The sequence below is a fragment of the Bidens hawaiensis genome, unplaced genomic scaffold (assembly GCF_021521415.1).
Source record: "Bidens hawaiensis isolate Kalapana, Puna unplaced genomic scaffold, B.hawaiensis_p1.1 tig00041905_1, whole genome shotgun sequence".
Classification (NCBI taxonomy): Eukaryota; Viridiplantae; Streptophyta; class Magnoliopsida; order Asterales; family Asteraceae; genus Bidens; species Bidens hawaiensis.
This window is the reverse complement of record NW_027497434.1, coordinates 39,974-53,367: the sequence shown is the minus strand read 5'-3', so window position 1 is coordinate 53,367 and position 13,394 is coordinate 39,974. Positions and strand designations below refer to the sequence as shown.

Below are 13,394 nucleotides of genomic sequence, written 5' to 3'. Positions count from 1 at the left end.
AAGTTAATGAAATTACACAACAGTTAGATATAACGAATAACCCACATATATAATAATAATAATAATGATGATGATGCTAATAATAATAATAATAATAATAATCATTATGATTCAAAGAAAAGATTCACATGTTACCTCTTAAAATCTTCATGAACTCAATAGATCTCCCATTTTCATCAAAATGAATACGTTGATAAACCTCAGTATCATAAAATCTGGAAAACAGAAAACCTTTAATAGTTTATCAAGAAAAAAAACATGCCTTAATGTCATGTAACTTTTATAGGATTTTTTTAGTTTAAATATGAATATTGGACCAAATGAAATGAATTGCACAAGTAAACTGAGAGAAAATAAACATACATTCTTTGACAAATGTTTGGTTAAGTGAGTAAGTCCAATATTAGCAGAGAATCATAAAGTAAATTAAACCCTATGCATGCCCCTAATAATTATACTTTGAGCAAGGTCAGAAATTCGCCTTCATGGTGGATGATTCTGTTATGCACAATAGAGCAATAGAAGTGCACCAGCAAATGGATTGAATTCTTATGAAATTAGCAGGTTTAGAGTTACCTCAACTTCAATTTGCTGTCTCTGCGAGTGTAATCAGTTTCACCCAATTCTTCCCTTCCTTTCGTTTTCTTTCAATCGCAGATGAGAGCGACTTATTGCTAGCTTCTGAAGAAATCCATGGATTAGAAAAACAATTGATTTAGGGAGAGCCTCAGGGTGGTGGGGAGTTTATATTATATTATTTATAATGGGTTGGATTGGTTTTCAATGGAAATTAGCGCTATGTTCAGAGTTTTATTAAATGATAGAAAAGAAATGATTTGGAATAATTTTGTGTTACTGAGTTTTTTTTTTATCAAGAGAAAGGAAGAGGAGGGGAGGGGTTTTTAGTGTATAACTCTTTCTTTTCAAATTGGAAAGATTTAAAGAGAAAGAAACGTATTAAGATTAGGTTAATATTTGAATTCCATTTTTATCCCTTTCAACAAAGTGACGGGGATTGACTCCCACAACCCGCCTTTTTTTTTTCCATGATCTCTCCTATATATCATATATCTCAGTTCTCTCAACTCCTTCCCTACCATTCACCCATTGTTTGAACCTGCCATTCACTGCTTCCACAGGTAACATATTTGTTTACTTTTATATAAAACATCCATCACGATTGCATCGTTTATGACCTTTTTATGTGTGTTTAACCGGCATCTTTTTGTCATGTGGTTTTTTTACATGTGATTAACTTTGTTTCTTATGAGGTCTCTGCCGTAGAATTACCCAAAACAATTTGATTTGCTTTTGAAGCGATGTGGTTTTGAGATTAAATGTGAGATTGATAGTTAAAATATACATCATTTAACTAATATTCTAACGCATATTTTGAGCGATGTGAGATTAAATTGTTTGACTTTTGAATGTGCTGTGAGATTAAATTGTTTTGAGATTGATAGTGATAATTGTCCTATATTAAACAATTGATGTATATTTTAAAAAAAAATTATAAGGCCCCTGACATTAGAATTACCCAAAATTTGTAATGGTTTTTGGTTCAAGGGTAGTTTGGTCATACTTGAAGCTCTTTTAACTGTTTTGTTTCATTATGGGTCAATTGCACATTTGAAGATTAAGGTTTGTAAAAAGAAATACAAAAACAGTTGACTTTCTCATGGTCAATATATTTTCATGTTATTTTAATTATTCCTGGTATGTTTGTTCAAGAACGCACTGATTTTTTTTGAAGACGAACTCAAAGATGAACTTTTCTAGACCAGATGCAATAGTTTTACTACTTAGTTATATTCATTCAGTAACTAAATGCCATTTTATTTAAAAGGGCAGTCAACAAATTCCCTTCACCTGCACACATATATCAGGCATGAAATTTTGATTTTTGAGTTATGAAACTAGTATATGGATGAACATTTTTTGGGTGTTGGTTTGATTTTGACCAATGTTTTAACTTTAATGGTTGATTATAGCAATAATTTTGGTTTTGATTTATAATCTTAGGAAATTTATGCAGCATCATGTGGTGATAGTGAAGCCAACCGATAAAGAACTGTTTGCACCGAATAACCCGAAAGGGTTGTTCGGTAAAGCTCTCGGTCAACCCGGGCTGAAACGATCAGTCCGGGTTGGTGAGACGGGTTACCGCGAGGTAGCGGCTTACCTTCTTGATTATGATCATTTTGCTAATGTACCTCCAACTGCATTGGTGAAGATCACACATTCAGTTTTTAACATTAACAACAAGATTCAAAGAAAGATATTAGTAAGATTGCTTCATTCCAACAATTTGTCGAACACGATTTTGACGCGAGTGATCATGAAACCTCGAGTTTCCCGGTGTCGGCTGTTCATCGGATCGGGGTACGTGAGTAATGAGTAAACACAAGACACCCTTGACCCGTCTCACCAACCTGGAGATAAATGTTTTCTTTGTGTTCATCTTAAAGAACATGGATTTTAAAATAAAATATGAGCTCAAGCTGCTGCTCAAAATTGACTCTCTTATTATGTTTGACTTTTTCTGGGTCAACATTGTTCTTGTGTGTTCATGCTCTGTCAGTCGATCAAAAGTAATTTAGTATGTGGCTACAGTGATTTTGATGTTGGAATGTTATCACATGCATATTTTTTCTTTTAATTTAATTTAAAGGACATGATAGTAAAATTATAGCTTTCTTTTTTTTTCCTCCTGACTTGGGAACATATAAGAATGCTTAATTTCATTCTTTTCTTTTGATTTTCATTAAACTTGGGAACACAAAAAATTTCACATCTATCCTTTCATTTAGTTTCTTTTCTCTCCCAATTCCCTTTCATTTATTTTCTCTCATTAAATGAAACTCGAAAACAGAGCGTAGGAGTTGTGAGATAGACATGGGTGGAAGAGGCGATAGGAGAGAGTGTAAACCTCCCCTTAACAGCTGCTTCTAGAAGAAATTACATGGGTTTCAACAGTGTAGATTAAGAGATAGTGACTTTAAAGGGCTATGATCATCTAAAATTACAGTTACAAATAAGGGAAACAATATATTATATAATAATGGTTAAATTCCTTTTCTTTTCATTAAACTCAGTAACATTCCATTAAACTAGGAACACTAAATAAAATGTAATTTTTCCTTTCCAATTGCTTTTGTTTTTATTTTTACCTGGTATTCCTCTTCCCCCAATTAAGCGTCAGACAATCTGTGGATTATCGTTGGCCGAGTCGCCGTCTCCGTGTCTCGTATATCGCTTCGTCGTGAATAGGCAGGTAACTCTTACACTTGATCCTATTATTAATCATATTGAAAAGTATATTTCTTCTTGAGCTTTACGTTTCGATTAGGACACTAATTATTGAAAACCTAGAACCAAACATGCTATCTGATAGGAATTGTTTCAATCTCTGCTCCTAGTATCACCTTATTTTGGACCAACTCTTAATTATTCTTTTCGTGTATCTGCAATTGTGTCTTAGTGACTGCTATCATAACTGAAACTAATATTTTTTCACTTATTTTCTAAAATTAGGGGAGGTATAAACCAGCTGAGTTTGTTTAGGCTCGAGCTCGGCTTGTTTCTAAAGCTCAAGCTCGCCTCCTGAGTAGTTTTCCAACCTCAGGCTCGCTTTTATACATAGTGTATAATATATTATTTGTTTCTATTTATCATATGCTTTTATATAATAATAGTTATTATATAAATTTTATATTAATATAAAATTGCGTAGCTTTTATATCATATGCTTTTTCTGATTGGCTCGATTTCATTTTTCACCGAGCCAATCTTGAGTATCTCACGAGGGGATCGGCTTGTTTACACCCCCAGCTAGTATTTGATTAATGTTCTCATATTTTTCTGTCAAAAGCTAATCAGAAAAAGGTCAATTACGTCTCTGCAAAATTGAGAGATTTGTTGTTAGTTATTTTTCTGTTTGCCATGTTTTCAACAGTTTATCGAACATTTTGTGTAATCCACTTTAAAAAAATGATTTTGTATGCGCGGATGCTTTTAGATTCATACATGAATCACAATAATTTTCTGTAGACGGTAGTATCTAACACAGTGCGCACCTTCTCTCATCTTCATAGTTCCAAATTGCTAGCTAAAAGGGAAAAAAAACTTGCATTTAGAATACCTAACTATTAATGATGTTGGGATTTTGAGTCACAACAGGATGCTTAGTTTACCTGTAGTCAGTAACATCTAGTCGTCTACAGGGGGCTCTTAGGGCAAAAAAAAAAATCTGCAATTTAACTGAGATAATGCATATCGAATTCTTTGTAGGATGCAATCTTAATGTTTACACATGAAAGGGTTAATCACGGGTGAACCAAAAAGTCAAGGCGTGAAAATGGCCACATGAGAAAGTTGGTGTTAAGATAAGCACAAAAGAAAAGAAAGATCGGCTGGATATATAGAGATAATTTATGAGATTTGCTTTCTTTCATATACGAGTTGAATTAGCTTAGAGTACAAGTTATTGTTTTAGTATAAATAGATGGTTAAGGTTTATGTATCATGGGTGGTCTTTGTTCTTAATAATAAGAGTAAACTGTTGTTTTGGTCCACGGGGGTTGGTCAGATTTGCTGTTTTGATCAGTTTTTGGAAAATTTTCTAAAGACAATGTGGTTCCCAAAAACTTGTCATTTCATTATAGTTCACTAACGTCGTCCAATTCTGCTGTTAAATTATACATAAATTGACCAAAATACCCCTGTTAAATAAGATTTCATTTAAAAGTTAACAACAGAAATGAATGGCGATAGTGATATACTCGTGTCTTACCATTGTGTGTTTACTTTCTTGTTAGTTTTTTTTTTTTTTTTTTTTTTTGTGTTACAAGATATGGGCACTTGTGATTATTTGTGTTTTTATCTACAAAGTCAGGTTATTGTTTTGCAACTGTACATTACTTGAATTGCGAAACCAATATACTGAGAAGAAACTGTTGACCCAGTAGGATTTGGTTCTGATTTCAATTGTGAATTGTCATTTTGTATGTGTGCATGTTTTGCAGCTTCGAAAAAGTTTTTTTTATTTTTTTTTATTTTTTTGCATTTCTGTATCACAACTAGTTAGATATAGTTGGTGCCTTTTGGGAATTTTGTTTATCTGACCCGTCTTTTTTGTGAAAAGCAGCAAACTGAATTTTGCAATGAATAAGGGTGGGGCAGGTGGAGGCACAAGTGGGGCAGTTGGTCCCACAGCGGCGGCAGCCGCTGCGGCTGCGCAAAAGCAGAAATCATTGCAGAAGAGAGTCGATGATGACATTGGAAGCATCGTTGACACTTTCGGCATTGTTGTCAATGTTGCCCGGGTATGCACTTTTATGTGTTAGTAGTTTATGTTACTTGCTGTAAAAGTTTATTATTTTTAGCATAATAAACTACATGTTCTTTCCATATGATTTTAGACATCTCATATTTCTAGAAACATGTAGAGATTTACTAATGGGAAATGATTTATGCACTGCTAATATTACTATTTACATCACCATTTACGAAAACTTCACAGTGCACCAGTATTGCATAACATGAACGGTGGTGTCTACAGTAACTTTAGTGGTGTATAAATGTATCCCTTAACATATATATGGGCAGATTACAAAAGGGCACGACTATTATCATACTTGCCTCACTTGACAGTAGAGGTGGACAATTAACAAATGGTTTGGCTAAGCCATAACCGATTAACTAAGTTATGTTGGTCGGTTATGGTTATGGTGGTGGGTGTCATAACCGAATTAACCGAAACGAACCGAAGATCATAAATTTTAAATACCACTCATAGAATTCCTGATTTGTTTAGTTGCACAGTCTTGTTCATCCTAAACTAACATAATGCATTAAGAGAAGTTGCATTCAATCATAAATCAGATGCAAATATCATCAAAGTTAATTTTAAGTGTTGGAGAACATCAATATTATCTTGTTATCTAGAATAGGTTGAAAAAAATATGTAATTAACTTGCAGCACTTCAATTCGAAGAAAATATCATGCTTGAGAGTTGAGACCAATCTTTTGTAGTTTTGTGCAAAGAATGAGAAAGCGAGACTGTGAGAACCGAGCCCCGGTGCGGAAGCGTGAATAGTCGGTATTAACGGAGGAGCTCGGATCTGAGCTAGGATCGAATCAACAACATGTATTCACTCTTGAACGATAATATTGGACGGGTGTGGAGAGTTCGATTTGATTAACAATCAATAATAGGATGAACAATTGTAATCGAAACACAAATAGATAGATGTAGTATGATTTCATTAACCAAAAGATTGTTACAAAGAACACTCATACATACATACATACATAATCATAAACGCTCGCCACCCGGGGAGAGCTCTTCCCCGGGTGGAAACTCTCAATACAAACACACACACAATGAAACACATGACCTAATCGTCTATTTATAGTGGTCTTGTGCCTTGGTCTTCGCTCCATCCGCCTCTTGGATAAGACCAATAATATAAATATATTTTTCACCCATAACAATAATAATTCGACGCGTCGGTCTAAAATATAAGTCTCAACAATCTCCCCCTTAGACCGATGCCATCGAATTTCTTTCATGATCACCTTAAAAACCATTGTCTTTTGTTGAAATTCTCCCCCTCACGTTAAGCTTCTCCCATTGTTCATTTCGAATTATCACTCTTATATCACTTTTGGATATAGTTGTATGGGCATATGAACGAGGCTTTGAGCTTCAAAGATCAACTTCAAGTAACAAGGTCATCACAAAAAGAAATAAAGTCAATGTGATCATCAAATAATCTTCCATTCTTCAAATCTGTTTCTTCCCATTTAAATCATCTTCAAACTGTACTAGGAAATCTGAAGACTCATGCTCGAGCAATAGATAGGATACCTTTCGGGTAAACATATCGATGCTCGAACAGCAGTCCTTCCGTTGTGCTCGAAGGACTTCATTAAAGTTTAGGACTTTTCTATTGTGCTCGTGCAATAGATAAGATACCTTTCGGGTAAACATATCGATGCTCAAACAACATAAACATTTCCTTGTGCTCGTAATACTTCATGAAAGACTTGTCCATTGTGCTCGTGCAACAGATAGGATACCTTTCGGGTAAACATATCGATGCTCAAACAACAAACATCTTTAAAGAATCTTGGGTTATTGATCTTGATCAACTTTTCCTTAACTTGAGTCTTTTCACTTGATTTGAAGCAAGCAATTTGCAATGAAATTCAAGAATTTTTACTCCCCCAATTTCGTTGCAATTGTCTTTAATGAACGTGTCTTCAAATCAAGTGCGGGTGAAAACATAAAACTCTTCAATTCCAACAATCTTGACCATCCCTATCAAGAATTGTTGATGAAATTCAAAATAAATGAAATAAAATGATACCTTTGTGGTTGATAGTTGACATTTGACTTGGTCAACTCATGAAATGATTCGGAAAAATCAACCATGTTGATCTTGTAAGCATCTTGTTGTAGTCGTGAAGTTTTGGTGAATTTTGCCCAATTTTTGCTCAAAAAGTCTTTAAAAATGATCAAAATGCCCTTCGTTGACCCGACACGGTCAACTGCCGAGTTGACCAGAAAATTACTTCCAAATGGTCACTCATACTTGGGCAAACATTTTTCGTTAAGAGCACATGGTCAAAAAGTCAACGGGTAAACCAATATTAGTCTTTTCTCCATCTTGGTCCGTTTGACTTTAGAAAGTCAACTGCATCAGTCATGTCCCAAAAATCTTCCAACACTTGAAATATTTCACATACACAAACTTTTGTTCACGAGCACACATATTTCCTCCCTTCTCGAGCATGCCCAAATAAAGATATGCTCTTGAGTAAAGGTGTGCCGAGGGTAAAAAGATATGCTTAGTGAGTGATCATTAATGTTTTCTCTCTTGAGCAAGGTGTGCTCGAGACACAAACTTAAGATTACTCCTTTCGAGCATGTATGCTTAGAATATTAAATTCTAATTGTTCATGACAAAACAAAAGTGTGCTCGAGAAGGCATATGCTCGAATAAAAACAAGATGTACCCGAGAAAGGATTATATGCTTGGGGTAAAAACTTAACTTTTTCTGCACGCATACTACTCGTTTCAGCTTCAAAATCATCAATTTCAGCACTAAGGTAAGCATTTTCAGCACCAAAATCAGCAACATCAACACTAAAATCAGCATTTCAGCACTAAAATCAGCAAACAATCAGCTCGTTAACAGCATATTTTAATCAGCAATTTTGGCCTGTTAACAGCACTTTTAACAGCAATTTTGGCATGTTTTAACAGCAAATTCAGCACGTTTTTCCAGCAAATAATCTGCTCATTAACGACACGTTTTAATCAGCAATAATGGCCCGTTAACAGCAAATTTCAGCAACAATTGTTCATTTAAATCAGATTATATCAGCAACAGCCCAAAATACCCCAGTATAAAACTCATTTTAATTGTTCGTTAAATAGTGCAGCAGCTACAACCTGACCATTTTACCCCTGCCACATTCATATCAGCAGCTGCACCTGTTTAAACTCAGTATGAATCTACAGCGAAATGTACCAAAATACCCTTGAAATTAGTTGCAAATTTACCAAACAGCCCTTGTCTAAATAGTGCAGCAACAACAGTAAACTAACATAATTGTTCGGGAATAATTCATCAGAATTTAAGTTGCAGCCACACAAAACCAACTCGTGCAAATAATTCAGCTACAGCAACTGTTTAAAGCATTATCATATCAAAACCAACTCGTGCAAATAATTCAGCTACAGCAACTGTTTAAAGCATTATCATATCAGCAACAATGCTTGTACCTTTTCGAAGTTCATATCAGCAACTTAACTACTTAATTGCCCCTGCTGCACTTTTGCAGCAGCAACAACTTGATCACTTAAATTCATGTCAGCAGCTGATTATCTATTCTGCTCTTAACTGTCTGTGACATATAAATTCAGCCGGTAAATGAGTACTTGAACACAACATTATGCAACTAACAGCTTTAGCAGCAAAATTGCTATAGTACACATGCAGCCCATGTTAATTGCCATTCTGCCCCTGCACCAGAAACTAAATTAACTGCTCATTTATAATCATCGCATCAGCAATCTGCAGCTAATGTTCGTGAATCAGAGAACCAAAACAGCATCAATCGTTTGAGACATGAATCTGCAAACTTTACCAGCTGCATATCACTTTGTACTGGATATGAATTGACAGAAATATCACTACAGTTCAGCTTAGCAACAGTTTAAATATCAGTAGTATGCTCGAACATATAACAATCATATCAGCAGCTAATATCAACTCGAACCCCAATAAACTGCCATGACACTCGCGGCTACAGCCCCTTCTAGTCATGAATATGAATTAAGGCAAAATGTTCGTGGGTAAGCACCAAGTAATCGTGAATACAACAATCATCTTGAACACATGTAACTCGTTTTCCCCAATTTGAACATATGAACCCTAAAATCTTATATCCGAAATTAAACCTTTGATACACAAATGGACCGTTTAAAGTTCATCAAACCGTCTTAAAATCATCATTATATCACCAATCTATCAACAATTTCATCACACGATCAAATCTAGGACATCAAATATAAACAAGTTTGACCTAAAGCGAACCGAAAACTGTAGATCTGGACGAAACTGAACAAATAAACGTGAAATCGATGTTGAATCTCCGAACTAATCATCAACTCAAACATCAACTCACATGAATCATCTTCGAATCATCAAACTTCATTCAAATCCATGCAAAAACCCACAAAAACTTCAACAAACTTCAATCTTTAACGTCCATGGCGGATTCAAGAGCAAATTTAATCAAATTCAGCGGTTAGTCTGAATGATTCGGTAACCCGCTCTGATACCAACTGTGAGAACCGAGCCTCGGTGCGGAAGCGTGAATAGTCGGTATAAACGGAGGATCTGAGCTAGGATCTAATCAACATGTATTCACTCTTGAAAGATCTATGGACGGGTGTGGAGAGTTCGATTCGATTAAAAATCAATAAAAGGATGAACAATTGTAATCGAAACACAAATAGATAGATGTAGTAGTATGATTTTGTTAATCAAAAGATTGTCACAAAGAACACTCATACATACATACATACATAATCACAAATGCTCGGCCACCCTGGGAGAGCTCTTCCCCGGGGGCAAACTCTCAATACATAAAAAATCACACACAATGAAGCACATGAGCTAATCGTCTATTTATAGTGGTCTTGTGCCTTGGTCTTCACTCCATCCGCCTCTTGGATAAGACCAATAATATAATTTTCACCCATAACAATAATAATTCGATGCGTCGGTCTAAAATATAAGTCCCAACAGAGACAATAAGAAACAAAAATCAGTTTAATTGTTGTGAGGAAAGAAAATACAAACCAATATAGGGTTTTTTATTATTAGGCCTGGTTTACGGCTAACTGGCCATATTCGGTATTGTTTGTATTTTTTCAACTGTCTGAGCTTATTCATACTAAAAATATAAGTTTGATGGCTAATGGAAGGATATATATGACTTTAGTCAGGCTTAAGAGGTAGTTTATAGTTCAGCTACGGGGCACTGTTGACCCATTTACTTATGAATGGGTTCATTAGTGTTATGTTTTTATCTCTAACTGGTTAAACGGGTAAATTACTAAAAAAAGCTAAAAAGAACATGTCAAATAAATAACGGGTTTTAAAACCTTTTACTTAGGCAAAATAAAATATTATTTCAAATAATTTTAGTAATTATATTTAAGTATTTACACTGTACTTTTGCATTTAAAGTTCAAATTATGGATAAAATGTGTAATATCAAATTTCACATGCTTGATGTCATGTTTAAAACCACCTGACCGCATACATATGACATAGGTTAATGACCCTCCTGTCAGAAACTCACAAGAAGCCTTCATGATGGAGGTGCGGGCCGCAAAAATGGTAAGCATCATCCCCCTTTTTTGGCACACTTTATCTGGTATCCTGAATACTGATTTTAAAAACTCTTTGGTGCTGTGGTTATCGGTCAAAATGGGTTTGATCGTTTGACTCGAAGCATGTAAGCTCTAAATACTAGTTAAAATGGTTTGGGTTGGGTTGAGATATAATTATATACACACTTTTAATTCTAAAAAATGAAACGATGTAACATGTTATAACTTGTAGGCATCATAATACGCTTTAAGAGACTTTTTTTACTTGTAATCCTTTTCTTCCCATATTACATGATTAGCCCAATATAGGGTTGTAAACGAGCCTAACCGCTTGTGAGCTACTTGAGTTCGGCTCGAATAGGAGCCCGATCTTGAAAATAAGTCTGTTTATTGCACGATCCCTTGCCCGAGCTTTACTTATCAAGCTTGAGTTGGCTCGCGAGCCTAAATGAACCTATTATTCATATAAAATTTATTTGATATATTTAGGTAAGTATTATGCGATAACTGAATTAAACTAGGTTAGAAATAAGTAAATAATTTATTTGTTTTATATACAAGAGTTATAACTAATAAAAATATAAATTTAATTATAACTGTATATATGTTAATAAATATTATAAGGGCAATCTTGTAAAACTATCCATGAGCTGAGCTCTAGATCTAGTAAGTTAAACGAGCTGACGGCTCGGTTTGTTTACACTCATGGCCCATAACCAGAATTGAACTTTTATGGTATGAAAAGCGCCAATTGGTGGAAAATAATATACAAGTTGATAAACAACAGGTACAAGCAGCGGATTCTTTGTTAAAACTAGTATCAGAGCTAAAGCAAACGGCTATATTTTCTGGATTCGCGTCATTGAACGACCATGTAGATAAGAGAACTACTGAGCTAAACCAGCAGGCTGAGAAGACTGATAAGATGCTGGCTAGGATTGGTGAAGATGCTGCTGCTAGTCTCAAGGAAATGGAATCACATTATTATTCTTCTCTTCTCAGGTCAAACCAAAAGTGACCTCCAACTTCCAGATATCTAGTCCTTCAAAGTTTTATGTAAGAACTTGTTGTAACTGTCTTGATGATGCTTTAGCAGTATTGTAGTTATGATGTAGCATTATTTATTTTGATGTTTGTTTATTATTTGTGTGATGCAAATCTAAACTCTAAAGACAGTAAAAACAATTCATGTTCACAACTGAATTACAGAACCAATATTTGAATGTGTTCAACTATGTTACCATTACTTGTTCGGATATTGCATTTTTACAACACTTGGGGGTAGCGTTTGGTATGCAGTAATGACTGGGGGAATGGAATGATTCATTACGTGAGAATGAACATATTTCATCAAAACCATTCCTTCACACCCCCCCCCCCTTCTTTTTTTTTTCCATTCCATTCCTCCTTCACCATACATTCTCAACAACACCATCGGCACCACCACCTACTCCGCTGCCACCGCCTTACCACCAGCGTTACCACCGCCACCGTCGTTGCCAACAACGTCGCCGTAACCACCGTAACCATTGTCACTGTCGCTGCCTGACCATCACCGCCACCACAACTGTCTTTTCTTGACCACCACCATTGCCATCACTACCAATGCGGCAATGCTACCACCGCCACCCCTGTAGCTTGACCACCACCATCGCCACCGCCAACACCGTTTTTGTCACCGGAGCTACCACCGTCGTCATTGTAGTTAATTATTATTATTATTTTTGTAAAAAGTATTTTGAGATATGAGTGTTTGTGTAGAAGCATGAAACTTTCAAATCCCATAATCAGTTCGGTTTTGCAGCTGGCTTTTCTGAATTTTCAGCAAGTCGGTTTCAATACGTTAATGAATGGTTTGGTTTTGATACGTGCCCACATTCCGGTCTCCATATCCACATCAGACCTCCATTCCCAAGTTGCATTTCCGTGCTCCATGTTCACATGTTTTATGCATTGTTTATTTAATTATGGAGTTAACTGATATTTTAGTACCTATGAATTATCCAATTACGCAACTTTAGTACTGTTTTTGAATTTATTGTAAATGGCTATCTCACTTTTTTAATACTTGCAATTTTAGTACTTTTTTTCTAACCCCGTCTATTTTTCAGTTAAGTCAGGGGTAAGTTAGTAATTTCGATTATTTTATCTTTTGAGCTAAATGTCATTTTCATACCTGTAAGTTTGTTCAATTATGCAACTTTGGTAAATTTTTTTTAAAAAAATTTATTGCAATTGGATACTTGATTAGTTTTGAATTAATAAACAAACCAAAAGAGACATTACATATTACATATTAGTATATTACAATTAAAAGGTAACTAAATACATGATAGGAGATGAAAAACAACCATGTAATTTATAAGATATTTTGTAGCCTTTTGTTCTTGATTGCCAATTTGCTTCTAGTAGCTCAAGACATGAGTTCATCTTAGCCATTTTTCTTGCATTTTTTTGTGCATTGATTTTTTTCAAAA

General features: G+C 35.0%; 1 pseudogene across 1 annotated transcript; it reads left to right on the top strand.

Moving 5' to 3' along the window:
- Nucleotides 1-5,112: 5,112 nt before the first annotated feature.
- LOC143593306 (mediator of RNA polymerase II transcription subunit 22a pseudogene) lies at nt 5,113-11,935 on the top strand (annotated as a pseudogene). Its single transcript, XR_013146082.1, has 3 exons — nt 5,113-5,324; nt 10,859-10,924; nt 11,705-11,935. The product of XR_013146082.1 is annotated as a mediator of RNA polymerase II transcription subunit 22a pseudogene (transcript).
- The last annotated feature ends 1,459 nt before the right edge of the window (nt 11,936-13,394 follow it).